Source organism: Scatophagus argus, chromosome 17 (genome assembly GCF_020382885.2).
Source record: "Scatophagus argus isolate fScaArg1 chromosome 17, fScaArg1.pri, whole genome shotgun sequence".
Classification (NCBI taxonomy): domain Eukaryota; kingdom Metazoa; phylum Chordata; class Actinopteri; family Scatophagidae; genus Scatophagus; species Scatophagus argus.
The window spans coordinates 2275667-2292368 of NC_058509.1; the positions used below are offsets into that span (position 1 = coordinate 2275667).

Sequence of the window (16702 nt, forward strand, 5' to 3'; positions counted from 1 at the left end):
AAAAGTTACGTAGGAAAGGATAAAGACTACAACAACAAAGCAGACTACGTAACAGTCAAGCAGCAGAACGTTTCAGCTGTTGCTGCTCACCTGGTGAGGTGGGAGACACTCTGCTTTACGGAGGTGTAGGCTGTGTTACACAATAGAAACTGGGCTCAAATAAATCATTGACAGCATTTCACGGGGGTTCAAATGTGTGTGTTGTGTGCCTAATGAATAAAAGCAACACATTACCATAAGATAATCCTGAAGCTGCACATTTATCATCTTGAAAATTTAGACAGCAAAGTGAAAGTCAAAACAATCTATTCAACTAATAGGGAAATGAATTACTTTGGAACTGTGCCATAGAAAACACAAATGCCTCCCTGGCCTATTTTCAGGGGTTTTATATGGAGGATTACAGAGTACAAATTAAAACAGCATTTGCATTTATTTTCTCTACTTAAAAAGACTCTATGAAGGTAATATTCTTCAGATACATGGTACACACACTAGACAAAAGTATCCAGACACGCCTCTTTACGGGGCTGTTCCTCAGGGTTTGGGCTCGGCCCCTGACTTCCAGTGAAGGGAAATCTTAATGCTTCAGCACACCAAGACATTTTGGACAATGCTATGCTTCCAACTTTGTGGCAACAGTTTGTTGAAGGCCCTTTTCTATTCCAGCATGACTGTGCCCCAGTGCACAAAGCAAAGCTCCATAAAGACATGGTTGGATGAGTTTGGTGTGGAAGAACTTGACTGGGCCACACAGAATCAGAAAATTGTTCCACAGCACCACTGATGGCCATAAGAGACCTGTAATTTGCTGTCCCTAAAGATATCCTCATACTGTGAAAATTATTATTTTAGAGGTGCACCATAGAACTGAATCAAAAACGCGACCAGCACTGAGCTTCTGAAATGCGGTCATATTTGTGTCTGTAGTTTTGTTGCGCAGCATTGCATCACAAGTGTTTGTATTTTGCTGGTCATTCGGTATAAGATTGTTCATATTTTCTCCAGAGCTGTGCCTGAGCTGCTTAAAAACCCTCAGCACGTTGTTCTATTAATTATTCAGAGTACAGTAGGAATCCCTTTTGTCAGATAAGAATGTCATTTCAGATCAAATCTCTTTATAGGACGTTTAACTTTAAAAATAAAGGGAAGTCAAGTAATTATTCAGGGGTTATTTTTATTCAAAGTCTTATTCTCACACATAACACTTTGGATAAAAATAATAAGGGTCATTTCATCTTCCGTTGGTGGTTCCCCTGAGTGTGAATGTCTTCGTCCAGACAGACTTGGCTGAGAAATCAGTGACAGAAAGCCATTTGTGAGAACAGCATGTCAGCGCTCAGAGAGGCGGCAGCAGAGCGGCGGAATGACGCCGAAATAAGTCTCGGCAAGACCGAACACGGGCAGATTCTCCTCAAGTCTGCCTCGAGATCCTTAATAATCACTTTAAAGTCACCGCGGGAGAAACTCCAAGAATACCACCATCACTAACATGCTTATTCCCCAGATCAGCTCCCATACAGCTCTGATCTATGGAGACGTCGACAGAAAAAGAAAATGTCAGTTAGCTGCTGGTTGATGGATTGTATTTTTCATTTCTGCTCCTCAGCATTTGCAGCAGCAGCCGTGAACACCAGCGACGCAGTGGTTATCAGCCGCGATGAAGAGCGACTGCGGGCTTCCTCTTTCGTCTTGTCAATAGCAAATGTCATTTAGAGTGGCAGTCTCTGACGTTATTGTGTAAGTGCATGTCAGCTTTGATACTGCAGCTGGCAAAACGTAGCAGAGATTCTGCTCCTGGTGTCCATGTGGTCTGCCCTGGAAAGTCCTCTGCCACTACAAGAAAACTACTTTATACTTCAGATTTTGGATTGGCCTACAAAACATAAGCCCATCAATATATGATGCACTGTTATAACTTTAAGTTCTCAAATATCCATGTCATTGATTACACCTTCTGTTAGGCAAGCTTGTGCAGCAAGAACACCAGGAAATGGATCCTGGTAGACACATGGATACTATTAGTGACGGATAAAAGGTTAAAAACCAAAGCGTTTACTGTATGGTCAGGCAGGCAAGGGTCAACACCACAGAAGACAGCCCACGCAGGTGGAAAAATCCAACAACACAGGCTAGAAACAAAGCAAAGGTCCAAAAAACACCTGGAACAAACACTGGAAAAAGGCTGGAACATCAGACACAAAGCGAGTGAGCGAAAAACACGAGCCCAAGTACATGAGGGAGGGAAGGCCACAAAGGTACAGGGGAAACTAATCTGCACTCAAAAAGACAGGAGACGGACAAGACAAGCTCTGGACCGTGACACCTACGGAGTCTTTCTCAAGGATGCTTCAACCAACCTCCAACCCTGCTATTAGCAGTAAACCCTGACATCATGGAACTTGTTTCAGTTTCGCACTGGGATCACAGACACCACTGGAGGTCCAACCCCACATCCACGTGCTCCTCCTGAACTCCCGCTCACCTGTGCTTAAACAGGTGTGACCATCAGGCTGAGTCAAGGAGGAGTCTCTAAGTGCAGTAAATGTGTCTGGTGCTCGTTTCGGTCAAAAGTGGAATTTGGAGTGAAACATTTCGTTTTCGGTTTCGTGCGTTGCTGTGCAGACTCGTACGTAAAAAAGTGTGCAATGAGCAGCTGATGAATTGAAGGCCATCAAGCAGGAAAAAGACACACCACAGATGGCTCAAAGTACACACTTTACAGAAGGGACTTTGGGAGCCATAAATGCATCACACAATCAAAGCAAAGGAATCTGTGCGGGTGGTCTTGGCAGACTTTCATCATACATGCTGTCGCAATACTAGAAGAATAATTATACATACATGATAAACAGAACACACACTTACAGAATCTCTCCACGCTGAAATGTGACTCACATCCAAGACAGGAGTATAAATCTGCATTGAGTGAGATACTCGCTCACCAGTTTGCCTTCAGCGTCCCTGAGCAAAGTGAAGCAACGACGAGCAGTTTAATGTCATGTGATCGGTTTAGCTCAAACTGCAAATGGGATTTCCTGTAGTGCCTACAACAACAGTGATGAGAGAATAAATGAACAGTTAAAACCAGATCTGAGGTCTATAATCTCACAAATAAAAATTGTTTTATGGGTTTGTGTTTCTTGGTTTACTTTGTAGCTGTTTCGGTGGAACCAATCGCAGATATTTTGAAGGACACATCGAGAGATTTTCCAGCTGTGACATCTGAAGAGGATGATTTGAATGAGACATCTTGGCAAGATGATTGGATTTAGACAAAACGAGGTATTCCAAAACAAAACGTGATCTTTTCTAACCAACTATTCTTAGTGCCAAGACTTTACCAGCCTCATGTTGTGAGTCACCATGCCATCTGAATGTCAGCCTGCTCATCTGCTCCTCTGGAGGCCAGCGAACAGATAGCACTTAGTTTTCATACACCAGACGTGATTTGCCGTTTCAGCTCATCATGGTCAGTTCACACAGTTGTATGAGGCCGGGCTGTTCCCTGGCGTGAATGCATGTTAACTGCGTTAGAGTGAAGCCACGCCACGAAAAGCAAATTTATGCTCAGGAAATTCTCCTTATATAAATGAAGGATCAAAAAAGATCTATCTGCAGTCTGACTGCAGTACCTGAAGTATCTATAATCTGCAGATTTCACTACAGTCAGACCCAGGAGGAAATCTGGAGTTCAGGCAGCTCTGATTTGGACCCGTGACCAGAGATGTTCCTGCCTAAGAGGGAGATTTTTGGACTCACAAATCCTCAGATGGGGCAACTGCACTGAGTCAACGCAGATCAGTCACTGCTGCCAGGTGATCCTCACACATCTAGAAAAATTACTTTTCTCAGTAATCGCCAAATGAATTTTAAAATGAATTTTAAAATGAATTTCTTAACTTTGAGGGACTGGAGTTTTTTTTTAAAATGCCACAGGTACTTCAGTATGTCTTCCAAATCCCCGTCCTCGCAGGATGCGGCTGGTGTGTATGTGCCAAGGCGTTTCCAATGAGCCAGATGGCCTCAACAACTCTGTGCAGCTTGACTGTGATTTCACCATGCGGAGGGGGCTCAAAGATACTTTAATCACTGAACATGACAAGGTCCTGGAGCCGACACGCTGCGTGTCGTCAGACGGCACTTTTACCTCGTTGTCTTATCTTCCCTCCCACCTTCCCTCCAGTCTTTACGTCAGCACTTTTCTTTTGTCTTTCCACCTTTGGTCTTCGCGCTTTCTAATTCTGCTTTTGCTCTCATTTATTCTTCATTTCCTTCCTCTCCTACATCTTTCGGGGAAGGCAATTTATAAATTTATCTGTGGTCCAACTGAAGAAACTATATGTAAATTACTTGAGAGGAAAAATATTTATTTGTTTTGCCGTGAGTTACTTTTAGGCTCTTGTTTTGTGCTTGCTCATTCCTCACATGTGTATGCACTTATTGAAAGTAAAATTCATGCAATTAGGACACCAAATATGATAAATTGATTAATTAAATCTCCTGCTGCTAAATTTTAGGTTTCTTTGTCTAAATTTGTTCTTCTTTGTGGGGAGTTTTTCAGTTACTCAGCCCTTAGAATGAGGACATTTTTGCAAAGTGATATTTTCTTTAGTCGTCATTTAATCAGAGGGCTATTGAGGAACTTAAGGTAAGAATTAGATGACAATATGAGGACAGATACGTTCAAACAGTTGCATTGTGGGAACTCATCTCTCACCTGAGGGGACAAAAATCAGGTTGATTATAAATTCTGAGGTCAGAGAAAGTGTTAAAGGCAGAGGAATAATGCTGTATGGACAAAAGTATTGGGACCGGTACTGTGAATATTACACTGCATTCTAAGTACTTTAGAGACATTAACATGGAGTTGGTCCCCTCTTTGCAGCTCTAACAGCTTCCACTCTTCTGTGAAGGCTTTCCACAACATGTTGGAGTGTTTCTGTGGGAATTTGTGCCCATTCATGCAGCAGAGCATTTGTGAGGTCACACACTGATGTTGGACCAAAAGGCCTGGCTCACAATCTCCGTTCCAGTTCATCCCAAAGGTGTTGGATGGGGTTGAGGTCAGGGCTCTGTGTGGGCCAGTCAAGTTCTTCCACACCAAACTCATCCAACCATGTCTTTATGGAGCTTTGCTTTGTGCACTGGGGCACAGTCATGCTGGAATAGAAAAGGGCCTTCAACAAACTGTTGCCACAAAGTTGGAAGCATAGCATTGTCCAAAATGTCTTGGTATGCTGAAGCATTAAGATTTCCCTTCATTGGAAGTCAGGGGCCGAGCCCGAACAACTATCTCTGTCTGAATACTTCTGTCTACATAGTGCATGTATATATCATGAATATATGAGTACAAAAGTGTGTGTATGTGTGTGTAATTAAGATGCTGTAAAAAAAAAAAAACAAGAAGCAGTTTGAGAATTATGCTGCGAGCAAACTCCATCAATGTCTGTCAATTAACCAATACGGCTGCCTCTGCTTTAATGAAACGCTCTCTATTTCCCCTCCAGCCAACGGCAGGGATGATGGAGTTGATTTCCAATGAAGTGGTTGTATCCCTCACAGATTGCCTCTGACGCATTCTGTAATAGTCGGCCAAGATGTGGTCACAGATGTGGATCTAGTCCAGACTCGGGCAAAAACGTTTTGAATTAAACATGAGGCACGCTTGATTTGTCTTATCTTGTAAGCAGACACATGTACTTTTTGAAGCTGTTTCAGAGTCGAGCAGAGTGGAAAACATATATTAGGGACGCTTCCCATGTATTGATTCGCATTGCCTTTGCATAATTAAAGTCTCACTTGTTTTTCAAGGTTTAATACCCTCCTTGCAACACATTTTCCCTGCATTATCTGTATCAGTAACCCGGATACGCCTGATGGGTTTATCTGATGTGGCAAAACGGTTCACTTGAATGCAACAGTAAAGTGATGCAACCTTTGCAGCTTTTCCTGTTTCGTCTTGTGAAGACCACGTGTGGTCAAAATGGTGGTGGTACTGTTAGATAGTTAGAGCTTATCGTGCAGTCATCCTTTTCTTTTCTAAAGAGGACACTGCCATGACCAACACCTGATTCTCAGTGCTAATTAAGGAAATATCCTGAAATACTGAAATGGCCATTTTAATTGCCTCTTCCACTGCAGAGCCAAGCCTGTGCACTCAGAGGGTGATTATAACTTAACTTTTCATTTTCATAGCTCCAGCCAACAGGCTTGTAGCTGATGTTTCATGCACTGCTGGACAGGTGAAATGCATGTAGTTTTTCTTACAGTCGAGTCCTTTTTTAAAAAAATCTCCTTTAAATGGTCAGTTCACAAAAAACTACATTTGCCTTTACCCCAAGCGTAATTTTCACTCTTAACAGTGAGATCTGTTGCTTCTTGAAAGTTGCCAGATAAGTTTGCAGATAGCAGAATGGTCACAGCACACTGTATCACACATTACTGTATATTTAAGTGACTTTTCTTATCTGCCTCAGGAGCTTCCCCATCTTTCCCTTATGTTATTGGATTACTGTACTTAAGTCAAGGGGTTTTATTTATCCGGTAAAAAAACATGTGTGAGCACTTTATTAATGTCACCTTGAATGAGGCGGACTCAAGTGGACACCCCCAGAGGAGCTCGGGGCAAACTGATGTCCTCTGAGCAGCCTGGCTTCACTACCCTGCTCAGTGGCACCCGGGCAGCTTTTCAGTGGGAATAACCTTCATGCTCATAGCTGCACTGGGACTCAAATGGACTCGGTCATAAGCTTGCCTCTCTAACCTCTGTGACAGCTATGCAGAGATGAACTGAGCAGGAAAGAACAAAGTGAATAAAAAAACTGCATTTCCCTTAAAGAACATGCGTCTCTGTCGTTTCATGCCTGCACTCTCACTCGATTCCCCTCTCAACAACAACAAAAAATGCCCAACGCTGTTCTCTTCTTTGGTCTTTGGTCGTCTGCTCCTTTGACGCTGCTGCTGAGGATGTTTATAGATCTGAGGGGATCTGAGGGGACTGCATGGAGCTGACAGCCATAGGGGGAAATCAGGCGAGAGCGGCTGAAATGGAGAAGTCCCGACTATAATGGAATCACTCGCTCTCTCTGTGGAATAATGATCGCAATTAGTGGTGAATAAAGGGGTGATTACTGAAGGGGCTGCTGCTCTTAGGAGGACGTCTCATTTTCAGCAGGCTTCTGTGAGTTCATCACCCAAAACATGATGTATCAATTCACAATGTCTTAAAAGTAGTATAATTTTTACCAGATAACAGGGTCACCTACTAATTCTTTGATTTAAAGCTGAGCGCTCTGTCCACCAACATTAGATCTTTTGTCCGCTCTGCTGCCTTCACTTTGCTTTCGATATGAAGCATCAAAACGCGGCCATACTGTGCTGAAGTTAATTTTCAAACGGTTACTTCCTGCTGCCACCTGGAGCCGCTTGGGGGGGAAGTTACCCCTCTTGAAGCTGCTGTGTGTCCTCAACCCACTTCAGCTCTGTTGGCTCAGCTGTCGTGGACTCAACACATCAAACTGAAGAGGTTAATCTTGAGTAAAGACGCATAAAATCGAGCATAATACACCAAGAAGAGAGTTTGAAGGTTTCTGTAAAGGGAAGAATCCTAATCCGATGATTACCAACCCGGCCAAAATGTTACACTCAGCAGTGGTTAATTAGGAGCCCCCCCACGTCTCCTGACCCCCTGTGACGTACTGCTGGTGCTACTGTGGTAAAAAGTATGGAACAAGGACATCCATGGCCCACCATAAAGCCCATATGCACCTCACGCTCATACTACTACAGCCTGACCGTGAAGAAATTAGCATAACCGTTAGCCTCCTCTTTCAGCCGGTGTGGGGGGCAGAGGACTACCGGGACCGGATCCAGTAAATCTCACGCTTACGTTCACTATTTTGAGTTCTCTATGTGTGGAACTTTAATGTGTGTTTTAGTAATCCATTTAAAAGCCACTGTGACAAACATCCATCCATAACCTTTCTCGGCTTTACAGTGTTTGCTCCTGACATCTTTGTCAAGGCATGTTGGTCTCGCTTCGTCTCCCAAGTCCCAGCAGTGAGCTCAGTGATGACATTATCTACTGGTTTTCTGACATCTCTTTAAAAAATCTAAGATGTTTTGTGTGTGTGTGTGTATGTGTGTTCATTACAGTTTATTGCCAGGCAGCTGCAGGCACAGAGCGCAGAGAAAACCCCCATGGCTCTGTGGGGGACTGATAATGTCAAATACGTGCTGTTAAAATAAAGACATCTATACAGAAACTTGTTTCTGGCTCATGTTTAGATAATTTCATAGACTTACTGGATGTAATGCACTTTTATTTTTTGTATTAATTTGTACTACACACATTATAAATTCTGGCAGTATATGTACATGGCAAAAAGGTCAAATCCTTGACTCCTGAACTATTTAAACCAAGCGAGACGCTGGTAGTTGCTAAGCTGTCAGAAGATGGGATGACCTGGCTGACTTTCACGGGAAAATAAAAGGCATGTAGACACACAGTCAATGCAAAGTAAAAAGCGTAAAATTTTTTGCTTACATGTTGTTGGGTGTTTTTTTGTTGTTGTTCTTTCATCAGAATTGATCCCCGTGATGGATCGGGCTCCCCACCAGTCTAATCCATCTCGCTAATGATCCATAGCCAGGAAGGAAGGTTACTGGTATGTTGTTCTCAGATTGTGACTCCATACATGCCTCAGGCTTGTCCAATTGAGTGCATTGATTGCTTGGCCTGTAATGACACAAGCTCCCAATTCACAGTTCATTCATGTACGAGCATTAATGATGGATAAAATGACGTTCGCGCTGCTCTTGGTTGACTACATGTCTGCACTCTTGCTGTGAGGTGGTGGACTCTAGGAAGACTACATGTTGGACCCCACTGAATCCTGCCCAGTTTCCAAAATAAAATGTTGACATTGTACTTTACATTAAATCACGGAAGCATTAACTATTGTTGTTTCATACGTATCATAAAAATTTACGTGGACAATACGTAAAATAATGCTGCAGTGAGTGAGGGATCGTTGGCCGACCATCAGCTGACAGAACAGAGTCATTTCAGCATTTTGCAGAACTGCTCTGACAAAACTTAAGTCCAAACACAATATTCTCTTCACCTGAACAAAGTGGTTTTTGAGCTTAAACCAGAGCTGAAAGGTAAAAAACTGAAACATAAAGAAATGTAATGTTATCATATACGTGGTTTGCAGGAAAGTACATTTTATTTGGGCTGACCAATCATAGTTTGCCATATTTCGTGACTTGCACCTACACTCACAACCGAAGATCATTTTTGGGTGATATGAAATATTTCAGAAAAGATATTATAAGGTGCTTCAGTACCTTTAAATCACTTGCAGATACCTGAGTAACACTGACATTGTCTTCATTACAAAAATGAAGTCTAAGGTTATACAAAGGTAAAGAATGCATATTCATTCAATCAGTAAAGCCATCAGTGTGATCTGTGGAGTAATCAAAACTGACTCAAAAAAACCAGAATAAGGTAGTGATTGAATAAAGCACACGCCTGTTTGTGAGGGCTAATCGAGTGAGTGACTCTCGGGCATTTCAACGAGTCTCGTCTTTAATCAGAGTACAAACTAATAACACGCCTGCCGCTAAAGACACAGGAGGATGAAAGGCACAACACCAGCCTCCTTTGTTTTATTCCATCAGTCATCTCGTCCCACGGCACATTAAGGCACTCGACGGCCCTAACAAGCTCTCCCACGACACTTTACTTGGGCTTAATGGACAGAAAATGTGTGTCCAACTGTGCATTTGCTTTTCTCTGGTAATGAACAGACACCTATGACTTACCTGCTAAAAGCAACGTGTTTAATGGAAAAAAAAAATTTCAATTATCCTAGGACTGCCTTTGATGTACATAAAACAGCTGCTACTGATAGTACAATTAGTCCTGATGTCAGACTGTCTTTTGGCTTTTTGAATAATGTCGCAAAGCCAAATGCCCACAACCAGCCCTAGTATTAAAATATTCCTTTAATGATGCAGCAGATTCACGTATGCATGTAGGCCAGAAATATGGTGCTGATGTCTGACTCAGATTTGACTACCGCAACACTATAAACAGTGGGGAAAAAAAGTTGTGTCACCCTCAAGATTACAATAGCTATCGAAGTTTCAAATCAAGCCAACAAGCACCATCTGAGGCTTACGGAGCGTTTGACACGTTGTAAATGGCAGCTTGGACACCACACAGCACATGGAAACATCATTTCTTTTCACTCAGAAAGACTTCCAGCTGGCAAAGCTACCAGTGAAAATGTAATTTTCCAAACCCCTCAATCTCAGATCTGCTATCAGCCAGTGATAAGCCACTGAAAGCTGTTTTCTAGGATCACCATTCAGGAATAGAAGTTCTGGCTCCTGATTAATCGCTTTCTACTCTCTCAGATGGCCTGTGATAAAAAAGAAAAAGCAAATTCAAATCCGTGCAGTGGAAAAACCCTGCAGTTTGTGAATTAAATATGAACAAAACCCGCCATGCAGACAGACGGGCGAGCTGAGGAAGAGCCTGACAAGTTGGAGATGTAGCTGAAGATGTGGACGGACAGACAGACAGCAGCAGAGACAGGAAGACATTAACGGGGCGAAAGGAAAACCGGCAGAGCGACACCCAGACGATGGAGCAGTGGGAGGCAGACAGACAGTTTGACAGACTCAAAGAGACGGACAGGCAGGCTGGCAGACAGACAGCCGCGAAGGTCGACAGGTTGGCATACAGTGAGACCGCATTACCATGGCAACGGACAGCTGATCAGTCACTCACGGACCGCAGAGTTCAGTTTAGTCAATCTTTATTGTCCCCAGGGGATAATTAGGAAGGGGCGAGCAGAGAGACAAGGAGGACAGACAGGACGGGGAGGACAGACAGACACTCAATGCACCGCTGGACACTACATGCTGCACGGCACGCAGGTGTTGTCATAACAACTGAAATTTAGGGAAAAATAGGGAACATTTGAGGGGAACTTTGTTGTTGTTGTTGTTTTTTACTTTGGACGTTTGTGTCAGTTGTGTCCATGTAACGTGGGATAATTTTTAGAGCAACTGGAGTTGGAGCAGCGTGGCTCCCAGGAGGCACAATGTCGGTCAGTCAGACAACGCTCAACGGACTGCCATGAAATCTCGTGCAGACACTTATGGACCCTGGTGAGCCTCCATCAGCGGGTTCATATTTGTTCATATTATATTTGTGATGTGATTCAAAGTGAAAGATCTCAACAACTCATCAATAGATATCAGTGAAATCTGCTACAGAACATTTGAGGTTCCTTCAGGATGAATCTCGCTGACTTTGGTGACCCCGTGACTTTTTTTCTAACGCGATCGGCAACTTCTTCTGTAAAACAGCTTTACTGGAGCCACGGAGACATTCGTGAATTCCAGTGAAGTTGGGGATCTCCTGACTTTTATACCATCACAGTGAGACGATCACGTTGAATTAGCAAATGCAAACACACTAAGATGCTAAACGTGCTGAACATCACAGCCACTCACTTTGACTCCGCTTTGGTCTCCACCGACTCGGCACGTCGTCCTCGTCTCTTGAAGCTGATCCTGACCAGGTCTGCATAACGTCTTTGATGTTTAAAAACATCACTTCTCGGTGCTGTCACTGCTGAACCCACACATTTTTGTTCGGGACCCTTAATGAAAAAGAAAAATGATTGAGTCCAGAAAAAGCCAACACTCTTAAAGTCAAATGTGTTCATTCAGACGCTGAGAGGTCAGCAGGTTAATGTGGGATCTAACGGACGAGACAAGTCGATGAGATCGACAGCCACGATGAACAACGCTCTGTAAACACATCGCCTGACCTCTGACCCCATCTGCGACGTCCTAATGCAGCGTGGAAACGTAACCCCCCTCATTAGCATGCTGGCACTCTGCTAACACACGCAGACAAAGTTGGATTTAAGTGGAAATCTGACGTGACACACACACACACAGGAATACTTCCACACTAACGTTTGGAGGAAGTGCACACAGATGGTGAAACACAAGCACACACACACAGGCAAAGAGGTAAGAGCGCGCGCGCACACACACACACACGCACACACACACAGGCTCCTTCCCACTTGATTAGCATGAGCACCTGTCCGCCTACAGCAGCACACGCTCCGGCGTCCATGTTTACTGCTGCCATACGGACAATACACGCAGCTATTATAGCAGCTCGCTGACGAGCGACAGGGTAATTTCCTCCTCCCTCAGGCCTCCTATGAAGGGAAAAATAAACAATGCATGGATGCCTCTGGGAGCTCGATGTGCACAACAGACCGGAAACGTCGTCTCATTCCGCTCGCCGCTTGTTTTTAATATGCAATTGAGTTTGGATGGTTTTCTTTCTCAAACACTCCTCTTGTTCTGAGTGAAAATAATAAAAAAAAATTCAATTTTTATTCAATCACTCGCTTTGACAGTAAGCTATCATTCAGAGCGACTACTTTGTACAACACCCTGCAGATAAATCGCACTCCTTCCCGCTGCGGACACGGAGAAAATACACGAGCGCACGCAAAGCCGTCCCACGTTATCAATATGGACGTCTGACGGTCATATTACAAACACAGAGAGGGATTCATGCAGCATGAAACAGAGCCAGGATCAAAGTGTAAGGACAAACTGTACTGCTAAGTGAAAACTATCTGTCAGAGTGTGAAGAAGTGACTTACTTAATTATTATTTGTACTTGAGTACAAATGTGACGTACTTCTTACTTAAGTGTTTCCATTTCAGGGCACATCATATACTTTTTTAGCACTTTTATCTGACAACCACAGTTACTTTTACAAATCTTAATTTTACAAACACATGAAAAACTTTTAAGGTACAAAGCATTGTTAACTAATAGATCCAAATGTTTTTCACACAAAAATTCCAAAGCAAACACGTCCCCGTTGTGTGGAAGCTTTAGTGGAATGAATCCTCAGGAATACAATAAAATATGTTGAAACTGCGTTTTTGTTACCTTAGAATGAGCCTTTTGTGTCTTCAGAGGGAGCAGGTCCTCTTCCACAGAGTCCATGTTGCACTGCCATGTTTCTACGGTAGCCTGGAATGGACAAACTGAACACCAGCTTAAGGAGGGCATTTTGTGTTCTGTCCCTCTTCAGAGGAGGGTTGCAGTCTGCAGCCACATCACTAGATGTCGCTAAGTCGTGTGCACTGGACCTTTAAATTGCAGTGAATTTAATCATCTTGAGGTTTCACATGTCTTCTCATATTCCACAAACATTTTGTGGATTGATCGGCACATCAATCCATTATGAAATCAATCACTAAGTAGCAGCCTTGTATAAAATGTGAAAAACAAATATTAGTGACTGACCAATAACAATCACTATACAATGTGACAGACTTGCACAGAAATTTGATTTTTAGTGTACTGTTGTACACATAGGACATGAAGGAGTCGGATTAGACTTCGTTAAAGTGCTCATGATATCAGTGAAACAAGAAACAAAATTAGTCATCATCAGTTCTATTGGCGGGTTCATAATTTAAATAAGTCATCTTGAAACGCAGACTGTGACTCTTTCGGAGGTCGTGCTACTGTTTTTCTGTTGGTGTTTGTTTCCTTCTTTGCAGCTTTGAAGCTCATTTCTGTTGAAGAGGATCCACCGCCATGTAAACAGCTTTGCAGAGAGTACAGCGGGATTATTTCTTTTGCAGAGCCGAGACAAAACAATCTGCCTTTTTCCACTATGTTTTTGTTACTAAAAGGGCTGGTTTGAGCACAGCTTCAATAAGAACAGCTGCTATAGCAGCCCGTGGGCTATAACATGAGGACAATTTTGCTGTAGAAACACTTAAGCCAGTATTATAACGCAGCATTTTGAGTCAGGGCCTACTGATTCAGCCGAACCTGACGGGCAGACAGTCTTCAGACTTTACAGTGCGGCCTCAGTCATATCACATTCTTCCTTTCATCCCATGAGGGCAAATAATGACGCTGCCATATTGCCACCTCAGATGGAAAACAGATTTACGCACCCCATAAAGCGGCAGTCCATGATTCCTGAAATGCAGGAGGGTGTCAACATGTCCGTCCTTGGCCGGCCAAACTCCCCCGCCAAGCGTCTCTGCGTGGACTTTGTGCCGAGGCCGGCGTTTGCCACGCCTGGTCGATTCGCTCTATTGTCAGGCGCCGCCGCCTCCTGGCTGTTCTCACTCGTTAATCATGATTAACATTCTGCTGGAAGCCATTCATTACCGGCTACCTCCCAAACACCTGTGGTTCTGGACCCCCGACACGTCTCCATCAATTCCCCCCCGGCTTTCAGAGAGGATGAAAGGAAGAAAGAGCAGAGTGAGAGGGAAAAAAGGAGGAGGAGGAGGACTAATCACACATACATTTAAGTCGTTAAAAGAGGCAGCCTCAGCTTTAGTCTCAGAATGATGTATGAAGCTTTGTTTTTTGCCGCATGTGTTCATTTTCATGTGTAAATGTGGCATCACCTTGTTTTTTTATACACACAGATGTTGTAAGAATTCAGTTTTCTTGTCAGCGTGGAAAAGGCTCTGAACAGGTCTGTCAAACCTGGACTGAAACCCAGAAGAAAGAACATGTGGACACAAAATGACTCACTCATTACTCTTTCACAGACTGTCATGTCGCTGTGGCCTGAAATTTCACATCTGAGCTAAAATATTGACAGACCGCCCAAACATCCTCCAGCTAACACAGATGTCTGTTTGGCTTGGAGACGTGCGGTTCACAGAGTGTTTCATGAAGTTTGGTTGGATTGCCATACTTTCAAAAGAACAATTAATCTGACAGGACACATGAAACGTACGTTTCCATAAAAACGTAGCTCACACATGCCCAGTGTTAACGGGAAACTCAATGCGGACAAGCTACAAATGAAGGTTAACAGCTAACATGTGCTTGTAGTAAATACTGATGTCATGCTAATATCAGCAGAGTCTTTTGAGTTTTAAACACAACAGTACGCAGAGAGTCTCCACATGACAGCAGAAATCCTCTTCACTCTCCGTTTTGGGTGCACTAAGTCAGTATGAAGTCATGCAGGCAGACTGATGGTCAGCCAGGCAGTCAGGTAAACCCGTGCAGCGACATCAGACCAAATCTCCGAGCAGCAGATGACTGGCGGCTTCCAAATGGCTAAACTGACATGAACGGGCTGTGCGGTCAGTTTAAACCTCCAGTCAGCTCATTCATCCCTGCAGAGATTATGACTTGAATCTGCAGCTGCCCTTGGAGCATCACAGTGGGCTTACTTATTCACATTTTTGATTTACTTATTTACACATCGTTTAGCTTTGCAGCACACGACTTCACTCTCACAGCATTTTGGCAGCAGCGTACAGCAGAATGCAGCAGACACATGATGTTAGCGGCTTCCTGGTGAAAAGCAAAGAGGAGATGAGGGTGAAAACTGAACTTAAACGTGCCAGGCGGATGGAAACACAACTCCAAAATGTGGCTTAGTAACTGCTGAATGTGTAAAATTCATTCGCTTTATAAACTTAAAACGTGATTATATGTCCATGTTGCGTTTAAAAAGTTGTTTCCACTGCCCCCAAGTGGACAAAAATGCGTTACTGCAACTTTCTTGCAGTTTTTGGTGCTGACACTGAATCTAAATCACCAAAAACACCAAAAGGTTCACAAAATGTCACCACATTATTGTTATTATCATTTCATTTGTTCCTCTTCAGCTCATTAAAGCTGAATGTGACTTTGGTGACTCAATGGCCTGAAGACACAACAACATGATTATTTTTGTTTCAGTCAGACGGGAGATGAGCCCCATCATCGCCCGCATCGTCATCACCCTCACTGTGACTGTGACACGTTACATTTCGACATCATCTTCATCATCGTCAGCATCGTGTGAGGTGCAGCTAATGGCACTGATGAAGAGGATGGTGATCAGTGGCTCTCAGCGTTTTTCACGTCAAGAGTCGAATTTGAAATTTGTTTGAAATTTGCTTTCAGATGCTTTTTTACAGCAGTTGTATGAAACCAGTGACCAAAATATTTATACATCCTGTCACTGCATTGATTTTTGGATGGACTGGATGGATTAGTCTTTAAAGATCCAGTCTGACCCAAAGCTCATGTTTATGCAGACACTTGGCAAACCGTACAGGTTGTCTCAGGTTATGACACAACACAGTCAAGGTTAAAAGATGGAGAAAACAGTTCTGCTTATTTCTCTTTATTTTTGTGAAATTAAATCTCAGCGTGTGTGACAACCAAACTGCAAACGATTTGGAAACAATTTAATCGTCAAAATGTTAAAATTGTCCTTTCACACTCACACATTTCGTGGTCTTTGTGCACACAAACTCTTCACTGCATATGAAAAGCTCTTCTTCTTCTGGTCGAATTGCACATTCAGAACCATGTTTAATTGGCAGGTTTGTTTGAGGTGCTTTCTCAAGAGAAACACACTGTTTGACACCCACTCACACAATGACTGACTGAACACAACTCTCTCTCTCTTTTTCAAGCAGAAAAAAGAAAAAAGCTTTTCTGTATCTTAGAAATATGGAAGCTAAAATACACTAGAAAGCATTTAGAAGCCATTTATCTGACTTGATTTGGTGCACTGAACACACCGAACATGTTGTGGCTGCAGCCGAGTGCTGAGATAATAAAAGAGGAGCTCAGGCATTTTGTGGCCGT

At 43.2% G+C, this 16702-nt stretch overlaps 1 protein-coding gene across 1 annotated transcript in view; it reads right to left on the reverse strand.

Moving 5' to 3' along the window:
* grin2da (glutamate receptor, ionotropic, N-methyl D-aspartate 2D, a) overlaps positions 1–15853 on the reverse strand; it is a 175058-nt gene extending 159205 nt beyond the window's left edge. Inside the window, exons 1-2 of the mRNA XM_046417378.1 lie at positions 13016–15853; positions 11539–11687 (exon numbers count right to left, since the gene is read on the reverse strand). The gene's annotated coding sequence lies outside the window, so the exon portion shown is untranslated. The remainder of the gene's footprint in view (positions 1–11538; positions 11688–13015) is intronic.
* Positions 15854–16702: the final 849 nt, after the last annotated feature.